Source organism: Moschus berezovskii, chromosome 19, assembly GCF_049115385.1.
Source record: "Moschus berezovskii isolate FMDL1 chromosome 19, NW_MosBer_1.0, whole genome shotgun sequence".
NCBI classification, from domain to species: Eukaryota; Metazoa; Chordata; class Mammalia; order Artiodactyla; family Moschidae; genus Moschus; species Moschus berezovskii.
In genome coordinates, this window is record NC_142478.1 from 19892720 (window position 1) to 19915240 (window position 22521).

At 40.5% G+C, this 22521-nt stretch overlaps 1 protein-coding gene and 1 pseudogene across 3 annotated transcripts in view; both read left to right on the forward strand.

Moving 5' to 3' along the window:
• Positions 1–4014, forward strand: part of LOC148774834 (regulator of nonsense transcripts 3B pseudogene) — a 47497-nt pseudogene extending 43483 nt beyond the window's left edge.
• RNF150 (ring finger protein 150) overlaps positions 1–22521 on the forward strand; it is a 284272-nt gene that overhangs the window by 106773 nt on the left and 154978 nt on the right. The window lies entirely within an intron of this gene.

Consider the following 22521-nt stretch of genomic DNA (forward strand, 5'->3'; position numbering starts at 1 on the left):
AGTTTCCATTCCTCAATTTGGAAATTCCAAACCTTGAACTGTTCATTTCCTTCAGAGAAAAATGCAGGTCTAAAAGTCTCTCATTGGGACTTCCCTGGTGGCTCAGACAGTAACAGCGGCTGCCTACAATGCAGAAGACCTGGGTTCGATCCCTGGATTGGGAAGATCCCCTGGAGAAGGAAATGGCAACCCACTCCAGTACTCATGCCTGGAAAATCCCATGGATGGAGGAACCTGGTGGGCTACAGTCCATGGGGTCACAAAGAGGATACAACTGAGCTACTTCACTTTCAATAGTCTCATTAGATTAGGCATATTTTTTGTCTTCTTCCAAATTTCTCAGAAAAGTTCTGGAGATGTTACACAGCAGCATGAATGTACTGAGTAGTACACTTAAAAATGGTGAGGATAGTAAATGTTATGTTACCCATTTTTCACCACACACAGAATAATATATCCACATGTAAACCTAGAAGCCTAGGGCAGTCATGATCTGGCCCCTCTGCTATCTTTCTAGCTTCATCTTTCTTTACCCATTCAACAAATCTTTACAAGCACCCATTATATGCCAGAAACTTACAAAGAACAGCGATGAACAAGACAAGAACAGCCCCACTTGCAAAATTTAAAATAAAATATTGCCAGAGCAGAAAGGGGTACTATATGTTTGTTTTGATTCCTTTTTTTTTTTATTTCTAAAAAAGAATTTTATTAAAAAATGCTTTGCCATAGATCTTTAGTATTCTCCACACGCACTTCACATTTATGTACTTTTATAGCTTTGTTTATGATACTCTGTTAGTCCTAAAGCCCTCCCAGCTTTCCACCTCCCTCTCAAGTCTCATTTTTTCTAGACCTTTTATCTTTTAAGACTTCATTACATATAACCCAGCGATAAAGCTCTTCCTTTGACGGCCCTATTGTGTTATGTTATGTAGCTTTCCTGGTTCCCCAGGCCTGACTGAGGGCTTAGTACAGTGTTTTGCATATAACAGACACAAAAGAGGACTTGTGAAATGAAGTGACGTTATTAAAACATCTTGAAAATTATTTTCTTAGTGCATACCAAATACATTGCTTTCATTGTTTTAATGTTTTTATATCTAGGTTACATTTCTTTTTTTAATTAATTATTTTAATTGGAGGCTAATTACTTTACAATATTGTAGTGGTTTTTGCCATACATTGACATCAATCAGCCATGGGTGTACATGTGTTCCGCATCCTGAACCCTCCTCCCACCTCCCTCCCCATCCCATCCCTCTGGGTCATCCCCGCGCACCAGCCCCAAGCATCCTGTATCATGCATCGAGCCTGGACTGGAGATCTGTTTCACATATGATAATATACATGTTTCAGTGCTATTCTCTCAAATCATCCCACCCTCGCCTTCTCCCACAGAGTCCAAAAGTCTGTTCTTCGTATCTGTATCTCTTTTGCTGTCTCACTTATAGGGTCATCATTACCATCTTTCTAAATTCCATATATTTGCATTAATATGCTGTGTTGGTGTTTCTCTTTCTGACTTACTTCACTCTGTATAACAGGCTCCAGTTCCATCCACCTCATTAGAACTGACTCACATGCATTCTTTTTAATAGCTGAGTGATACTCCATTGTGTATATGTACCACAGTTTTCTTATCCCTTCATCTGCTGATGGACATCTAGGTTGCTTCCATGTCCTGGCTATTGTAAACAGTGCTGCGATGAACACTGGGGTACACGTGTCTCAATTCTGGTTTCCTCGGTGTGTATTTCCCAGCAGTGGGATTGCTATGGCAGTTCTATTTCCAGCTTTTTAAGGAATCTCCACGCTTTCATTTTAAATTTATACTTATGTATAATTTGTATTCATTTATATTTAGTGTTTATTCCTATTTAGTATGTATTTATCTCTTGCCTTTCCTTTCTACTTTAAATGTTCATTTGTATACTACCAAATGCCATCATTTGATACGTCATTATGAGCATCTTTCGTGCTCAGACTTAGACTCCCATGAATCATTGCGAGTATTTAGCCTTGAGTGGAGTCATTAATGAGGGTCATTGCCTTGTTATGCTGTGTTTTGATAACAAGGATCGTCTCCTGAAGCAACAGTGCCATTTTATGGGATTTAGACTTATCTCACCACTTGGGGCTTAGGAATACATGCACTTTTCCCCATTGATATTAAATGCATAATTAACTTTGTGAGTGTCCTCATATCCATTCATCTACTAAGCATTAAATGGCATTCTTCTTAAACGGTATTGTGGACTCAGGTGTTTGTGACCTTGACAGCTGTGAAGGTGAACAGTTAGCAGCAGCAGAAAGGGTCTCTGATTTGGAGCCATTTGCATTCTGGCTCACATCGAGAGGACACTTAAGATGGGCAAATAAATGCCAGCTTCTCCATTCCCCAGAGTGGACACCTAATTCAGAGGAAACATTTTCAGTTATGTCCCTTTTTGTAAATTTTCAGCTTCATTGATGTGTAATTGACATATAAAATTGTAAGATGTTTAAAGTATACATCTTGGTGATTTGATATACATTGTGAAGATTCCCACCATCTAGGTATTAAACATCCATCACTTTATTTAATCACCCATTTATCTATACACTTGTTTCTTGGTGAGGACATTTAAGTTCCACTCTCATCAGATTTCAGTTTTGTCCCTTTATTGTTCACTCAGCTTTGGAAGGAAAAGTGCCTGACAACCTGAGAGTTACTAAAAACACATTGGAACTGTGGCTTTTTGTGTTAAATTGTGGAGTGTTGTTGAAAGTAAAGGATAACTTTCATTACCTTAAGGTTGCTTTGATCAGATCAAGAGCAACTAGTCCTGCCTTTGAGAGCCATGGGGTTCTAATGGAGTTTTCTTAATTTTTTTTTTAACATGGACCATTTTTAAAGTCTTTATTGAATTTGTTACAATATAGTTTCTGTTGTTTATGTTCTGGTTTTTGGCCAAATGGCATGTGGGATTTTAGCTCCTGGACCAGGGATTGAATGCACACCCCCTGCATTGGAAAGCAAAGTCTTAACCACTGGACCTCCAGGCAAGTCCCCTAATGGAGTTTTCATAACTAGTTTCCTAGACCAGCCAAAATAACTGTGTTTTGTTTAGTTTATATATTTTTTAAGTTTTTAATTATAAAAAATTACCAACTGAACAATTTTTAAGTGTACAATTGAACATTAAGTATATCTACATTGTTGTGCAAGTGATCTCTACAACTTTTTCTTCTTGCAAAACTGTTATTCTGTACTCATTAAACAATAACTCATTTCCCCTCACCCCAGTTCCTAGAAGTCACCATTCTGCTTTCTGTTCCTATGAATTTGATTAATTTAGATATATCTTTCAAGTAGAATCATACAGGACTTGTCTTTTTTGTGACCAGCTTATTTGACTAAAGTGAAAAGGAACTAAAATCCTCTTGATGAAAGTGAAAGAGGAGAGTGAAAAAGTTGGCTTAAAGCTCAACATTCAGAAAACTAAGATCATGGCATCCGGTCCCATCACTTCATGGGAAATAGATGGGGACACAGTGGAAACAGTGTCAGACTTTAGTTTTTTGGGCTCCAAAATCACTGCGGATGCTGATTGCAGCCATGAAATTAAAAGACGCTTACTCCTTGGAAGGAAAGTTATGACCAACCTAGATAGTATATTAAAAAGCAGAGACATTACTTTGCCAACCAAGGTCCGTCTAGTCAAGGCTATGGTTTTTCCAGTGATCATGTATGGATGTGAGAGTTGGACTGTGAAGAAAGCTGAGTGCCGAAGAATTGATGCTTTTGAACTGTGGTGTTGGAGAAGACTCTTGAGAGTCCTTTGGACTGCAAGGAGATCCAACCAGTCTATCCTAAAGGAGATCAGTCCTGGGTGTTCATCGGAAGGATTGATGCTGAAGCTGAAATTCCAATACTTTAGCCACCTGATGCCAAGAGTTGACTCACTGGAAAAGACTCTGATGCTGGGAGGGATTGGGGGCAGGAGGAGAAGGGGACGACAGAGGATGAGATGGCTGGATGGCATCACTGACTCGATGGACATGAGTTTGAGTAAATTCCGGGAGTTGGTGATGGACAGGGAGGCCTGGCGTGTTGTGATTCATGGGGTCGCAGGGAGTCAGACACGACTGAGCGACTGAACTGAACCTAACTGAACTGAATGTCCTTGAGGTTCACAGGATTTCCTTCCTTTTTAAGATTGAATAGTACAGTATTCCATTGTGTATGTGTATTATATGTATATAGGTGGTGTTAGTGGTAAAGAACCCGCCTGCCAGTGTTCAGTTCAGTTCGGTTGTTCAGTCATGTCCGACTCTTTGTGACCCTATGGACTGCAGCACGCCATGCCTCCCTGTCCATCACCAACTCCCTGAGTTTACCCAAACTCATATCCATTGAGTCAGTGATGCCATCCAACCATCTCATCCTCTGTCATCCCCTTCTCCTCCCGCCTTCAATCTTTCCCAGCATCAGGGTCTTTTCAAATGAGTCAGTAAAGACAGGGTTGGATCCCTAGGTCAGGAAGATCCCCTGGAGGAGGAAATGACAACCCACTACAGTATTCTTATCTGGGAAATTCATGGACTGAGGAGCCTGGCAGGCTATAGTCCACAGGGTCGCACAGAATTGGATACAACTGAGGTGACTTAGCATGCATGTGTGCACATACACACACATGCACACACACACATACATATTGTATATATTCATTTATCCATCAGTGGATACTTGGGTTTCTTCTACCTCTTGGCTATTGTGAATAATACTGCTATGGACATGGATGTGCAAATATCTCATCAAGATCCTGCTTCCAATTCTTTTGGATATATACCCACAATTGGGATTAATGGATCATATGATAATTCTGTTTTTAATTTTTGAGAATCTGCCATACTATTTTCCAAAGTGACTACACCATTTTACAATCCCATCATTGGTATACAAGAATTAGTTTCTCCACATACTCACTAACAGTTGCTATTTTCTGTTTTGTTGATAGTAGCCATCCTAGTGGATATGAGGGTGAAAATGTGGTTTTGATTTGCATTTCTCCAATGATTAGTAAAGCTGAGCATCTTTTCATACGCTTCTTGGCCATTTCTGTATCCTCTTTGGAGGAATGTCTATTCAAGTTCTTTGTCCATTTTTCAACTGAGTCATTTGGTTTTTTTTTTCCATTGTGCAGGATTTATTTATTTTTTGATAGTTCTATTTTATTTTTTTATTTTACAATATTATATTGTTGTTACTATAGTTCCTTATTTATTCTGGGTATTAACTCATCTAATATTTGATTTGCAAATATTTTCTGCCATTCTGTAGTTTGCCTTTTCACTCCATTGATTTATAGGACCAGCTTTAACATTTGATGCCATTATTTGTGAAGGAATTATCTTTGATTTGCTGATGTATAACCAGTAATTTCTCCTGCCCAAATAAGTACTGACTAGGGAATTCAGTTCCACGTTTTGTTAAAGTTATCTAGCTTCCATAAAAACAATAGCAATAATAAGGGTAATGTTTTTGAACTTTTCTTTACACTAAAGCTTTAATAAAAACTTATCAAGAATGAAATATTACTATTTGCAGCAACACGGATGGAGATAGAGATTATTATACTAAGTGAAGTCAGACAAAGACAGATATTGTATGATAGCACTTAACATGTGGAATCTAAAAAATAAGACAAAGGAATCTATATACAAAACAGAAAAAGACTCACAGACATAGAAAATAAGCTTAAGGTTATCAAAGGGGATATGGAAGGGAAAGGATAAATTAGGAGTATGGGATTAGCAGATACAAACTACTATATGTGAAAAGAAAAAAAAAAAACACCTTACCATCTTTCTTGTGGGCTTCCCTTGTGGCTCAGCTGGTAAAGAATCCACCTGCAACGTGAGACCTGGGTTCGATCCCCAGGAGAAGGAAAAGGCTACCCACTCCAGTATTCTGGCCTGGAGAATTCCATGGACTGTATGGTCCTTGGGGTCGCAAAGAGTCGGACATGACTGAGCGACTTTCACTTCACTTCACGTCCTTCTCGTAACTCTTGTCATGTGAAAAGTGTTAAAGGGTACTCTGATTTAAAGCTCTTCACAAATTGAACAGGCGCTGAAGAGAAGGCACAGAGAGCTTGTTTTGCCGCTTGTCCTATATGCCTGATCTTGGAGTTTGTGAAGATGTGTGGTTTGTATTGTATGACCTCTCCCATGGTCTATGAGAAAATATAAGCTGTATCAGCAGAGATGATCTGGAAAGTACTTGGAATTGCGAGAGAATAGAGCTTCTTTCTACAAATCATCAAGGAAATGACATACTAAGTAACCAGGATAGAATTCAGGGAAAATGCCTTTTTTTTTTTTTTTTTAAGGAAATATGGGCATTCTGTGGTTTCTGTAGAACCTTTGATCTAAGAGAATATCAGTGTGTTCACAAGTTATATATAGCCAGCTTCTCCATTAAAATGCAGCTAACTCTTGGGTGACTGCAAGAAAATATCTAGGCCACCCATTCTTAGGATCAAATGCTTCCTGAGCACCTGTGGAGAAAGCAAGTTATTGTTCATGATTATGGCATATTTTAATAAATGATATCAGTTTTGATAAACCTTAATGTTATTTTTGATCACTGATTTATGAATCTTCTCTAAATTAATGTCATTGTATCAAATAAAGTTCAATAAATAATTGGTTGCCTTTTAGTACATGAGCTCTACTGGCAAGCATTTTTTAATTTGAAATGATACTTTCACTATTAAAAAACATGAAATAAAGTGAAGTGTCAAGATTACCTTTGGGAATTTTGTAGTGTTTTAAAATTAAGAAACATTCATTTTCACCATAATCCCAACACCAGCCCTAAAATCCAGAGGCTCAAGTACTCAACAATTCTTGCTTGAAAATAAATTGCAAGATTGTAATCGGTATTTAATTTTAAAGAAGGAGATTAAAGAGCATGGTACTGCATTGTTGCTTTATTACTTTGTTTTTTAGGGTTCTCTCCTGACAGTAAAATTCACACTTCATTTATCTAAAGAGCCATAAAGCTGGAATTTCCTAAGAGCACCGTATGTAATGATTATGGCAAAATTCCAGAAATTTCCAGTGGGGAACAGGCTTTTACTCTTTCTGAAACCGTCAAGCTGCTGGCAGAAGCAAGCACTGTAGTTAAATGACTAAGCATATGATCTCAGAGACATGCCCCAGTCCTTCGGAAGAACCCACGAGGAACATCTGGCTGAGTGACCGAGCACCATTTGTAGCCATGCATATCACAGATTAATCATCAAGGACTGTGAGTAGTTCTAGCCACTACCTCTTAATGAAAGCCACATGTGAACCCATCCGGCTTTTTTTTTTTCACATGACATCAGTAACGTTTGAATGCAGCAGTTGTCTAGCACTCTACACAGTCATGATTAATTCCACCGAGGGGCTTTGGGGTTCCAGCTGGTCCCGACATTGTGCAGTCAGGATGCAGAGTGAGGTTTCCACCAGGTGTCCATCAGTAGCAGAGCATTCTCAGCCCTGCCACCATCATCTGTTCTACTGTAGCTTTGAGTTCCTGTCAGAGTGACTCTGCCCTAGATGTGCATCTTGATTAGGCAGGAGTGGACCAAAACATACTCTAAGCTCATGAACTAGCTGATGATCTTTAAGGATGCCAGTGCAGGAAAGATTAAAAAGCAATGTGTAAAAATACCATGTATTAACACATATATATGGAATCTAGAAGGATGGTACCAACAATCCTACATACAGGGCAGCACGGGAGACACAGACATAAAGAAGAGACTTTTGGACTCAGTGGGAGAAAGAGAGGGTGGGATGATTTGAGAGAGTAGCATTGAAGCATATACATTGTCATATGTAAAGTAGATGATCAGTGTGAGTTTGATGTATGATGCAGGGACCCAAAGCCAGTGCTCTGTGACAACCTGCATGAATAGTGGGGGGAGCTTCAGGATGGAGGGGATACATGTATACCTATGGCCATTCATATTGATGTGTGGCAAAAACCATCACAATTTCATAGAGTAATTATCCTCCAATTAAAATAAATAAAAATTTTTTAAATAAGGAAAAAAAAAAGCAATGTCTAACCCATTGTCCTTGAATGATACTTGTTGAAACAATTGGAATATATCCATGCAATCTAAACAGTGGGGTCAGGAGGTGCGCTCTGCTCCATTCAGCCACTCAGGGACCAAGGCTGATAGAAGCGCACCTTCCACGGCTTCCAAGGTTTCTCTGGATGTCAACAGTCAGCCAGCAGTTGGGAAAAGAGAAGGAAGTGGAAGGTTGTTGTGGTCAAGGCAGGGAGGTGATTCATATTCCCCTGAGCATAATCCCATGGCCATTTCTAATCGTGAGGGAGACGGGGAATTGGAGTTTGTGTGCCAAGGTGAAGAAGCAAGTTTAGACGCTAGCTACCCAGCCTCTGTTGTAGAAGTGATGGGAGCCAGGCAGAAGAAGAAGAGCAGAATTGAGGCCTTTTTAATGTATAACCGAGTATGTCTCTGTGTGTCATTTGAACAATGTGAACATGTAACCTATTCCAAAAATAAAAGACACTTTTCAAAAGAAGTGAAGTCATTGTCTATATAACATTTAGGGCCCTTATGCTCGATTATACACCAGGGATTCCAGATGGTTTTGTCGTTTTTCATGGCTTATGCACGTGCTCTAATTCCCTTTTGAACCAGACTGGTTCCAGAATCAGGGGAAACCCCTCCCTGACCTGGGTTCCTCAATTTGGGGATTGTTTTTCCTTCCGTTGTCTCGGTTGGATGGCCCACCAATAACGAATGATGGTGTGATTAGGTGATAAGAGAGAAGTTAGCCCTGTCTGTGTTGAACTAGGGGAACGCATCGAATCATGCCCCTAAAAGTCACTGTAAGGACCGCCTCCCCCACCTCAAATCCGGTCTGGAGAATGGCAGCCACAGTGCATCATAGCTTTATAGGTCATGTTGGAGACCCAGAGGTGTTCCATCTCACTCCGCTGCTCAAATGCCTGCAGGTCTTCACACTCATTATCCTTTTTTCTTTTCTTGAGGATTGCGTACTTTTTGTTTGCTGTTTGTTTGTGGTTGTGTCACACGGCATACAGGATCTTCCCCAACGAGGAGTCAATCCTATGCCCCCTGCATTGGGAGCTCAGAGTCTGAACCACTAGGCTGCCAGGGAAATCCCATACTCTTTATCATTGTGAGACCTTGCCTTCTTAGCCTAATGGATGAGATTCTGATCTGTTTGCCTGTGTTTCCAACTTTCCATCTTGCCAAGTCCTTTGAGTTTTCCCTATGACTGAAACCAGAGTTTCTCACACTGATATTCCACGGCAGATTTTTCTGGAAGGCATTATCAGCTGTGAGGCAGAGAAAAAAGTAGTACATAAACAAATACATTTGCAAAAAATTATATGCTACATCCTATATTGCCTCTTGGGAGAATATATGTTCTGAAGATTCTGAGAAGTTCTGCAGCTTAGACTCTTGTTTAATTTTGTTCCTCCTAGGAACACATAAAATGTATCACATACCCCACCTAAATGTCCCTGGGCACTGATACACAGAACATCAAGTTGGAAGCTGCTGCTTTTGACTTGTGTGGTCCAATGAGGTCACCACGGATCACACGGGACTACTATGCACTTGACACGTGTCTCATATTGCATTTCTATGCAGCTGTAGGATCCCTTGTTAATTCTTACATGAACATTCTATGCAGAGCAAATAATTTCTTCCAGGATACTCTCACTTTGTGGCTTTACTCCATGTGTCATAAATATTTGTCCATGTTTCTTAGTCATCAACTGTGTGTTTTCTTTCCTTGATGATTGGTATGTTCATTCTGAGGGATTGCAGGGTCTAGTAAAGTGCCTGGCACATAACGTTATGATCAAGTTTCCTTTGTCGCCTCTTTCTGTACATATTTTAAAGATAAAAAGACACTTCCATTTTTTTATTTTGCTCTTAAAATTTTTAATGCATATATGATTTATCAAGCTAATAAGTATCCTGTTCTGAGAAGAAACTTAGAACATTTTAACTCAACTCCAGTCATCTCCCGCCCCTATTCTTGTTTCTTTAAGTCTATTTTTTTATATTTTTTTCAAATTCCATTCTGTAGTTCCATTGCTAGAGATAGATCTCAGCTCCCACTCATGTCTTAAGTATCTGACACATCTTGTTTTTTGTTAACAATAGAAGTCTAACTTTTCAGTTGCCTGTGACCAACCCATCAGCAGTTCAGGTACCGCCACCTCCACCCTATCTCATTTTTGGTTCTGCAAATTTTCCTTGTGGTCTTAAAATCCTAGTAATGCTTTTCAAAGAATATCTGTTATGTTTTAGTGAGCATTTCTTAGGGTTTCATAAGAGATACATTTACCAGTTAACTATACACTGCAAAAACTGAGGTTTATTGCATGATAAATGAATAAATGGATGTATGGATAAAGTAGAAAAACTTTCTGGCACAAAGAAACAGAGCAAACAAGTAAGGGAGGCAGGAAAGCACAAAGGCGGTTTGTTATCTTTTAGTTTGTCTAAGGAATGCTGTCCACTTTGTTAGTTGCTAGCTCTGTATGGCTTGGAGCTCTTGAAATGTGGATTGTGAAAGGACACATGCTGAAGTTGTAAAATAAGATTTTGAGGACTTAATATTTAAAAAGGAAGTAAAATATTCTAATAAAATTGTATGTTAATAATCTATTAAAGTAATATTTGGGATATATTGAGTAAAGCATATTAAATGTCACCTATGTTAATGTGGCTACATCTGGGTTCGATCCTGGGTTGGGAAGATCCCCTGGAGAAGGGAAAGGCTACCCACTCCAGTATTCTGGCCCAGAGAATTCCATGGACTATGCAGTTGCAAAGAATCGGACACGACTGAGCGACTTTCACTTTCCCCTTCACGTTTAAATTTTATTTCCCCTGTTTCTCTTGGCCAACACTAGAGTACATTGTAGATACATAGTAAATATGACTTGAACAAAAGAAGACACTTGTTGTTCAGTAGCTAAGTCATGACTGACTCTACGACCAGGGACTACAGCACGCCAGGCTTCCCTGTCCTTCACTGTCTCCTGGAGTTTGCTTAAACACATGTCTATTGAGTCAGTGATGACATCCAACCATCTCATCCTGTTTCCCCCTTCTCCACCTGCCCTCAGTTTTTCCCAGCATCAGAGTCTTTTCCAATGAGTCGGCTCTTTGCATCAGGTGGCCAAAGTGTTGGAGCTTCAGCTTCAGTATCAGTCCTTCCAATGAATATTCAGGGTTGATTTCCTTTGGGATTGACTGGGCCTGATCTCCTTGTTGTCCAAGGGACTCTCAAGAGTCTTCTTCAGCACCATAGTTCAAAAGCACCAATTCTTTGACACTCAGCCTTCTTTATGGTCCAGCTCTCACATCCGTACATGACTACTGGAAAAACCATAGCTTTGACTATACGGACTTTTGTGGGCAAAGTGATGGCTCCACTTTTTAATACACTAAGTTTGTCATAGCTTTTCTTCCAAGAGGTAAGTGTCTTTTAATTTCATGGCTTCAGCCATCATCCACAGTGATTTTGGAGCTGTAAATGGAGCTGTGATGATGAGTCCCACAATATCTGCAAACCACTTCCCATACCGGATTTACTGTGGATCAGATTCATCCGTCGAAGGAAGTGCAAGAGGTGAGGATAGAATTCAGTTCCCTCCAGGTGGAACATTTAGATGGAAAGTAGTTGAGGGAAATGAATTTAGATAAATGCTTTTGACAGTCGCCTGAGGAGAACAACACACACCTATAGTTTTCCTCGTTTTCATCACAATTTGTTTTGGTGATGTAGAAACATTCTGGCATAATATACCATGAAAAGGACTTAAGGGATCTCAAGAGTGCAATCAAAACTTTCTCAACTTGATATTGTTTTCTTCTCTGAAATTTTAGCCAATTTGCTTCCCTGAATTAGCTTTCTGCTGGGATGTAGTAAAAATTATTTATTTCAGAATTTTGAAGCTTGCTTGATTACTATATAGCATTTTGCCTTTACCTTGAGAAATGAATTATAACTGGCAAGTCAGACAGTCAGACAGAAAGTTTACAAAGTCACCACCTAGCTTCCATCTATACATGACTATTAAGCCTTTTATTAGTAAAAGCTTTGAAAGCGGTGGTCACTCAGTTGTGTCCGACTCTTTGTGACACTGTGGACTGTAACCCACCAGTCTCCTGTGTCCATGGAATTCTCCAGGCAAGGATACTGGAGTGGGTAGCCATTCCCTTCTCCAGTAATGTGGCTTTTTTATGGGTGTATTGCTTTATCTTTGTCACTCTATAAGTTACACAATAGCCGCTGTACATTTACATTTAAAGTCGCTCAGTTGTATCTGACTCTTTGTGACTCCATGGACTATACAGTCCATGGAATTCTCCAGGTCAGAATATTGGAGCAGGTAGCCTTTCCTTTCTCCAGGGGATCTTCCCAACCCAGGGATCGAACCCAGGTCTCCCGCATTACCGCTGTAACCAAGTCCACGTGTTCTCTTTCTAAGGGGCAGGATAGAGCAGTAAAGTCGAGAAAGAGGATCATAAAATAAAATATCTGTCTAAAATATTTGAGGCTTCCAGAGAGCTGTTGTTCCACCAGCCTTCAGAATAAACCCCAGTGCCAAGGGATCCTGAGCCTGTTGTGTACCAGCTGACTGTCCCCAGAGACTATTTTTGCCCTTCTTTCTTGTCACTCTTATTCTCTGAAATGGACACCAATGTTTTAGGACGTTTGCTGGGCCTCCCGTAGCTGTAAGTCAGTGCAGCTTCTGCTCCAGGATTCTGCTCAGATCAGGAATGCAGTATGAGTTCCAGGGCAAACTCTCTGTTTATGAGTTATAGGAGCAGTTCACAAGCTGTGTGACTCAGCTAGGTCTCATGTTTTCTTATTTGACTCCCCCTGCCACAAAAGTCTATCTCATTCACAATTTCTTCCATGCATGGACTATGGGTATAGGGCGTCAGAGACCGATGGCTTTGGGGCTTGTTACTGATAAACCTGATTCCCACATGTTGGGCTTTTACCTGTAACAATGAGACACATCTGTTACCCCTAGGGCCTGTGTTGGGGAAACAGGCATATGGACCAAATCATTAAAGCATTTGGAAGTGGAAAGCACAGTTGTCTTTGAAGTAGAATTATCTGTAACTTTTATCAGATGTCTTCCCGATGTTACCCATATGTTTAGCGTTCCAGTTTGCAGGCACAGAATTGCCCAGTTACCTCCATTGTTAGCTGGAGGGGGAAAAAATAAAAATTGTCCCCAAAGTTGTGGAGAGCCAGATTTCATGATTATGCATCTCTTCTTCCATTACCTCCTGACCCCTAAGATTTCTGATGCTACTCAGTGATGCCTCTCAGTGTGCAGCAAGCCCCGCCCCACCACCACCACCAACAGAAAAGGAGGATGAGAAAATGTTTTATTTGCTCAATGCAGATTAACCACAGTGTTTCTTGATTTTCATGGGCAGTATGAAGGGTCCAGTCTAGCCAGAACCTCCTCCTCAACCCTCCATGCATCTTACTCAGTAATCTAATCAAATGAAACATGTTGGATCATGAAGAGCTTCTGAAAAAAAAAAAAGGCACAGCATGAAATGACACATCACATGACTAATTGGTCAGCTGATCTGAGTAGTTTGGAATTGTATGGTTGGCCACAGTTCATAGAGTTTGTCCTATTCTCCTGTTTTGAAAGAATGAGATAAAGAGGCCCACAAACTTCTGGTCCTCTGAGCAGTAGAAAGAGGGATTGCAAACAGGACAGACAAAGGAAGGGTATTTTTTTAGAGCCAGGACTCTTGAGACATTGCCTCTGGGAAAATCTGAAAAGTTCCATGAACAGGCGCCCACTCCATAGGCACAAGGCTTGGGCCACAAAGACTAGGCTGAATCCCAGCCCGTTTGCTCCTCAGCCTAAAGCCATTGCCCATCATGCACTGCCTTTTGTGGTGGCTTTACCTTACAGCACAGAATTGTAACCCTTGTGCATATAAATTACCCATAAAACTCTTGCCTACTGGAGAGTTGAGGAGAGAGGGAGATGAGAACATTGCTGTCAAAATTCCCACTAAACAAGAGTCAGCCAAAGTACCAGAGGCCGTAGACCAGTCAACACAGTTAGAGAAACCTACAAAACATCTGTATGAGAGAGTTTAAGGATTGTTCTTGCCATCGGCCAATGAAACAAAACAAAAACAAGCCAACATACCAACAAAATCTCCAGTGGCCAAGGAGCTGAGAAGAGACTGCTTTGTGGATGAATCAGCTGAACGCTGGGACATCTAGAGAAGCAGTGATTTTCAGAAGGTTAAAGGAGGGGATAAAACCACCAAGCAGGTGGTACAGTGTATGCAAATTAGCATTTATATCATACTTCATGGGTGATTCAAGGAGTTTGCCAGGCTAATTTTGACTTAACAAGCTGTATTTAGAGCCTAACCATAAACTGCTAGTCAGTTTGTGTATTGAAAGCTTTCTTCTCTGTTATGTTGAGAGGATCTATCAAAGGACCAAGGAAATAACCTTGCTGTTGGGAACCTTCTATACTTTAAATACCTGCTGTTCAGAAACCCATTTGAATTGGTTAATATTAAATGCACATGAAGAAGACATTTGCTCTTAACCAGACTTGGAAATATGTTAAGGTTTTCATATGCATTTCCAGATGGAAGGTATTTAAATCTCAGTTGAGTTCATAGCATATGTTGAGAAATTTGACCGGCAGGAGGCGGGGGGGGGGGGGGGGGTTGAGGGGAGGAGTTGGGGGGTTGCAGTGTAGACCCTGGGAGAGGTGATGATAATAATTATGAAAATTTAAAATTTAGTGCATATTTCTAATCCTGAGCACAGCTTACTTGAGGAATCACTTTAAAACCCTTTGTCTCATTCTGAGACATTTTTACAGTAAAATTCCCATTAAAATGAAAATGATCTGATTGTCGATTTTCTTCATCTAATAAGAACTAAATATAGTCTTTCTAAGACTCCTACCAAGCATGACAGTGATATTTCAAAAAATCTCTTTTCGTTCCTAGAGAATAGAGCTGTAGATCAATTACACAGAACTAAAGAGGCACCAGCCACAAATACCTGAAATTATTTTCTTGATGATTATAAGGTATTTTACATTTGACATGAATCTTTTCATTCTAGACCATTGATTTTATTTACATTCTGAATCCAAGTGTTTGCCTCTTTTGGTTAAACAAGATTAAAATGTTGATGTGGTCTATACAAAGTCAAAAATTATGTTTCAGGAAATCCTGAACTCATTTTATTTGCTCTATTAACATTTCTTGGGTAAAGTTCCTTATATCTATATTTTTATATTTCTCTGCTGTCAAGTTGCTTTAATTGGATGTTTTTTGATAACTCTACAGCTAAATAGGAAAAAAGCCTGGCAGTGCCGTGTAACTGGGACAACCCGTAGGAAAAAGTCCTGTGCCATATTCAGTGAAGCTACTGCCTTTTCCATCTTTATTTCTTGGGGTCAAAAAAAATGGATCAGTAGTTTTGGTGGCAATTTTATTTTCCTTTTTTTTTTTTAAGTCTTTATTGAATGTGTTACTCTAATGCTCTGTTTTTTATGTTTTGGGGTTTTTTTGGCCCCAAGGCATGTGGCTCTTGCTCTCCAAGCAGGAAGTCCCTATTTTCCCTTAAAAAAAAAAAATCATGCATGGATACCACTGCAGGATGCTGGGAAAGTGGCTTGTGGCATCTTCTCTACCATCCTTGTCATGATTACCTGGCTGTCAGTTGACAGCTCTGAACCCTTTCTGGCCACTCTTCTCCATGCTTCCTGTCTCTGGAAGCCATGTGCCAAAACCAGACAGGGAGGGCATCCATGGCAGAAGGCTTATTTCAGTGGCAAAGGCTTAGAGGACGTTAGATAAGGCCAGGGGTGTTGCCATGCCTGTTCATGCATAGAATGTTCATGTTCAGAGGGAGGCACAGGCTCCCTGGCTGGAGGGCTCCGAGGACCACAGTGAGACCTTTGAACTTTATTCAGCAGGCAGTGAAGAGACCCTGAGGCCTCGCAAGCAGGGAGGAGATGATACACTATATCAAGATACTGGATGATGTGGTCATGGCAGTGAGGTGGAAAGGGTTCTGGTGGACCAAGAGGAGTGTAACTGGATAAGAGAACCCCGAGAGAGGCTTTGCAAAGATCAGAGAGGTCCTTTCTGAACCCCTCTGGTAAGAGTTGACATGAAAAGGAAAGGGAGGGTTCAAGATGCAGAACATTAGGACACGGCAAGTTAGAGGGACAAGACTGACGTTTAAGGAGAAAAGGCAATGCTCAGGTTTACACAGTCCACCTTCACGCGGTGTGACCTTGAGTGCGTGCTTCTCATCTGCCCTGCCCACCCCCCATCCTGTGTTGGTAGTTAGGAAATTATAATATCTGCATCCAACAAAACAGCATATTTTAGGAAATTATAGTATCTGCAACCAACAAAATGGTATATTTTACATGTTTACATACTCTAAGAAGTATACAGTGTTTTATTATTGGCAGTGTGTTATGAAAGATTATTTATTATTTAATTGAAGTATAGTTGATTTATAATGCTGTGTTAGTTTCAGATGTACATTATTCAGTTATGTGTATATATACATTCTTTTTCAGATTCTTTTCCATTGTAGGTTATTACAAGATATTGAATATAGTTCCCTGTGCTATTCAGTAGGACCTTGCAGTCTATTTTATGTATAGTGGTAGATATATGTTAATCCCAAACTCCTAGTTTACCCCCTCTCTCTTTCCTCTTTGGTAACCGTAAGTTTTCTGTCTGTGAGTCCATTTTACTTTTGTAAATAAGCTCATCTGTACTGTTTTTTAGATTCCACCTGTAAGTGAGATCATGTAATATTTGACTTTCTGCCTGACATGCTTCACTTAGTATGATAATCTGTAGGTCCATCCATGTTGCTGCAGATGGCATTATTTTATTCTTTTTGTGGCTGAGTAATATTCCATTGTGTATGTATACCACACCTTCTTTATCCATTCCTCTGTTGAGGGACACTTAGGTTGCTTCCTAGTCTTGGCTATTATATATTTATTATTATATTGGATTTATTATTGGAGGTTTATAGAGGAGTAAAACAAAGAGTTAAAAATCTGCATACATATGTTTATAGCAGCTTTACTGATAATAAAGCTTGAAAGCAGCCATGGTGTCCTTCAGTCAGTGAGTGGGTAAGTCAACTGTGGTACTTTCAGACAATGGAACATTGTTTAGTGCTAACAAGAAACAAACCACCAAGCCAGGAAAAGGCATGGAGGAACCATAAATGCATATTACTAAGCGAGAGATGTCAATCCGAAAAGGCTACAGGCTGTATGATTCCAACTATGTGACATTTTGGAAAAGGCAAAACAGTGGAGACAGTAGAAAGATCAGATGTTGCCATGGATTTAGGGAGGGAGAGGGATGAAGAGGCGAGCAGAGAGGATTATTAGTCTCTGTATGATACTATGGAGAAGGAAATGGCAACCCACTCCAGTGTTCTTGCCTGGAGAATCCCAGGGACGGGGGAGCCTGGTGGGCTTCCGTCTATGGGGTCACACAGAGTCGGACACGACTGAAGTGACTTAGCAGCAGCAGCATGATACTATAATGGTCAATGCATGTCAATATCCAAGTGTCAAAACCCAGAGAATATGTAACCCGAAGATGAATCCTGATATAAACGAAGGACGCTGAGTGATAGTTGATGTTTCAATTCATTGATCAGTCATAACAAGGTACCATGGTGGTGAAGGGGTGCTGGAGGTGGGGAAGACTGGAAGGGTGGAGAGACACTTATGGGAACACTGTACTTGCTGCTCAGTTTGCTCTGAACTCAAACCTGTTCTGAAAAATAAATTCTATTTAATTGGGAAAAAAAGGTCTAAGATGATCCCAAAATCTTAAGCCTGTAACTAAAATAATAGCAATAAAAATGCTCCTCACAGGAGTAAGATTGTTAGGAAAATAAGCTGATTTCTGAGAAAGGTGATAAATTCTTGGGTCATTTGAAGTCCAGGGGACTTGAATAACAATCATGTGGAGACATTCAGTAAGTCATTGGAAAGCCATACGGGGTCATATTATACCTGACATTCTTATGGCACTTACAACTACAAAGTGTGTCTACGTGTGTTGACTTGTCTTATTTTGTTTCCCACACGTGGGATAAAGAGATCAGTGAGATGATTTCTAAAGTTTTCTTTCACCCGTGAGATTTTGTGACCTTCAGGGAAAGACTGGGTGTGAGATAGAGATGCGAGTGTCACCTCAAGGTGATGTGAGGCATTGACAGTGGAGGAGCTTATCAAAGGGAACAGATCTGGGCTCCAAACAGAATCTGGAGCAGCGTACTGGGTGCAGGATAGAGATTCAGGGGAGCCATCAGACCTCGTGAGGAGAACCCCACTGGGACGTGGAGGAGAGCAGCACAGGGACATGGCAAAAAGTTTCATGCAGCAGTAGATGGTCAGCCAGCTGCAGAGATAGTAAAGAAGCTGGGTGGAAACTGAGAAATTTGGTTTGGAAATTAGGTTGCTTTTACCTTTGAGAAGCTCATCGTTTTGAGTGGTGGGGTCAGCAAACACTGTCAAAAGCTGGGCAAACGGCAGGTGTCAGGGAAGAAAACAAGCAGAAGGCAGTGGACTGAAGCGATGAGAGCATCATCAGAAAATGGTTTTATGATGGGGAGATAAGAAGGTGTGGTATCCACCTTCTTTTTTTTTTTTTTAATGTCTTTTTAGCTCACCAGAACTAAAAAACATTTCTTCCTTTAGCTCACCAGAACATTTATACTATCAGAAGGTCTCACTTTTTAACATCCTTAAATTTTGGGGGGAAAAAATAAACTTTGCTTCTAATTGGAAAGCCCATCGTGTTCTCTCTTATCCTGGTTGTTTGCTTCTATACATGTGTAATTGACAGCTCGGTGGGTTGCCAGCAGCTGCCTCCATTCACTGGTGGCTCAGACTATTTACAGTGAAAGAAAAAGAACCTAGAAACCCTGATGACATTGTGCTATAGTTCATACATTCTTAGAACGGTTTTAAACTGTTTTAGTATATCTCTAACAGCAAGAACTACTTTTTCTCTTAAAAGATGACTTTTTTTTTCCAATGGAAGCTTCCATTTCAGGGCTGCTTGGGGAGTAATGCCTCAGTTAGACGTTGCCCTGAATTGTTTGCAGACAAAAGCACCAGAAATTTACTAATATATGTCCCCACGCAATTCCCTTTAAATATAACATCTGTCTGTCACAAGCAGCTTTGATCTGATTTTTTTTTAAGTAGAGAAGTTAGAGCATATTTTACATATAAAAAGAATGTTGCAACAGACACATGTATGGATACATATTTTCTGTTTTTCATGTGAATATTTGTGTTTTGCCAAGATGGCACACATACATGCGCAGACTCAAAATACGGAAGTATTGCAAAGTAGAAGGAGAGAGGGAAGTAAAGCTAATTTATTTATCTATAAAGTGAAAGTGAAAGAGTTAGTTGCTCAGTCATGTCCGACTCTTTGCGACCCCATGGACTGTAGCCCTCCAGGCTCCTCTGCCCATGGGATTCTTCAGGGATTGCTGGAGTGGGTTGCCATGCCCTTCTCCAGGGGATCTTCCAGACCCAGGAATCAAACCTGGGTCTCCTACATTGCAGGCAAATTCTTTACCATCTGAGCTACCAGGGAAGCCCATATTTACCTATGCGATACCAACAATTAGTGATGCTAGGGGTCACACAGAGTCGGACACGACTGAAGTGACTCAGCAGCAGCAGCAGCAGCAGCAGCAGCAGCAGCAGCAGCAGTGGTAAAGAACCCATCTGCCAGTGAAGGAGACAAAAGAGACATGGGTTTGATCCCTGGGTCTGGAAGATCCCCTGGAGGAGAGCATGGCAACCCACTCCAGTAGTCTTGCCTGGAGAATCCCACGGACAGAGGGGCCTGGCAGGCTACAGTCCATTGTGCTGCAAAGAGTTGGACAGGACTGAAGTGACTTATGCACAACCAACAATTACATTTCAGGTCAGGGAAATTGAATTCCTATGGCTTCATAGGAATTCAGTGAGCATCAGCAGCCCTACCCCACCCCTCCGGGCGGCTCAGGACAGATGAGGCTCTGAGCTTGTTTGCAGGTAGCTTCTGGGCACATCTCCAGGAGAAGCAGCCATCTCCGGAACTTTCCTAACTCTTTGTAGGGCTGCATGTTATGATTTGAATTGTGGCTTTTTGAAAGAAAAGATCCTTTATTTTGCAGTAGCTCCCATATGATTGGCAGTGATTAGTGACAAAGAAATTTCTTAAAAGGTAGCTGTAAGCTCTTTCAATAAAAGAGTGAGGTTAATGTGAGTGCAGCTACAACCTCAGAATATGAAGTCTTGGAGCTCAATTTAATATCAAGCATGTTCTTTGTTCTTCCAAACCACCAGGTACCTTGCTTGATAAGCTTTTGCGCATGTGAATCTGACTTTTGATTCTCTACATTCTAATACAGAATTTATAATCATAGAGTGAACAAGTGAAATTAGAACAAGCCTTGTTCTAATTTGTCATTAAGGATCTACTTTTTGTGGTGATTTAAAAATTTGAGTTGAATACAGTGGAGAGAAATAGAGAAGAAAGGAGAGGATGGTGAACATTCATTGAATGTCGTAGCGCTGGGCCAAGTCCTTTTAGATAAATGATTCCATCTAATCCTCATAGCTTGTGAACTCGGTGGTCTTACCCACACTCACACCATACAGTGATGAAATAGCAGAGCTAAAAGGGAAATCAAATCTATGTGACCTGGAAGCTTTTTTTTTTTTTTTTTGAGTTATTCAGACATGATGTCTGGACAGGAAGGCATCTAGAATACTATATGGCAGCATTTTTTTTTCTCTCAGAATGAGTAAGCAAATAAATCTGAAGTTCAAGTGTCTGTGTTTCCAAGAGAAGAGTAGACCCCCGTAGATGCAGAAACTCGAGTAGGTTGTGTGTGTGTGTTTGTGTTAGTCACTCAAGTCGTGTCTGACTCTTTGAGACCCCATGGACTGCAGCCCACAAGGCTCCTCTGTCCATGGGATTCTCCAAGCAAGTATACTGGCGTATGTTGCCATTTCCTTCTCCAGGGGATCTTCCCGACCCACGGATCGAACCCAGGTCTCCTGCATTGCAGACAGATTCTTTACCATCTGAGCCACCAGGGAAGCCCAAGCAGAATGAGTTTAGACCACTCAATTCAAATTGCCAGAGAAGAGAGTTTCTGATGAGCCTTCACCAATAACATCCTCCAGTTGGCCAGATGGCCCATGATGGCATGGTTTTATAGGAAAATCTCATATTATTTTCTTTTTTTTTTTCAGTTAGTCTGAACGATGTATTATCAAAATGGCACCAAGTCCATAACTTTCAAAATTACAATGGGAACAAAGCCCAAGTAAAATTGCTTGCTTGCTCTCTCATAACTACTTATGTTTCAGCATTTCTATGATTTTTTTTTTTTTAAAGCTGAAGGCTTTTCAGTGTTGGGGAAAGAAGAGTAACACAGATTTTTGTTTAGCACTCTAGTACTGGTGATTAGGAATGGCAGGAGGGCCTCTGCATAAACATTTAATAATGTTCTGAGATATGTTATCCTGATGCGTATTATGTAAGTAGCGTCAGTGCTGCTCTTAGACCCCAGCTATGGGGCTGATATTGGAAACCCTTGTTTAATATGGGTCTTCTTTAAGCCATATCCTCCCTACCTTACAAGGGAGGGCAACACAGAGAGTTTTCTTTCCCCTCAGTGTCAGACAAGAGTTCCTGGATCCCAGAACTCCCTCTACCAGGACCCAGCAACTCTCCCCTAATTCCGTCTTCTGGAGGGTGGTTTTAGGTCGTTTTAAAGGTGGGAGGATAGAATATATTTTATTAGCAATTTATTACCTCAATGTATGCTTCCCTGGTGGCTCAATGGTAAAGAACCTGCCTATCAATGCAGGAGATGTGGGTTTGATCGCTGGATTAGGAAGGTTCCCTGGAAAAGAGAATGGCAACCCACTTCAGTATTCTTGTCTGGGAAATCCCATGGACCGAAGAGCCTGGCAGGCTGTGGTCCATGGGGTTGTAAAGAGTTGGACACAACTTAGCGACTCAACAATAACAACCTTAATGTATACCTTGTACATATTTACACATGTGGTATGAGGTGTAAATATGTACTTCTTCCTGCAACAGTGAGCAGCCTGAGAAATACCACTTATTTCACTGAAGTGTTTCAGAGATTTTTGTAAATAAGACTCAATGCAAAATAAATCAAAGCCTTTGGCACAGACTGACTGACCTTTAGAATCAACCTGAGTACATAAAAACTCCAGGACTGAAAACCCAAGGTTCTCCAGGCACAAACTCAAGACTCAGCCCAGTTCATGAAAAATCCAGTTCTCTTTTTAAAACACAGGTATCTTAATATTCTCTTAGGCAATTACTA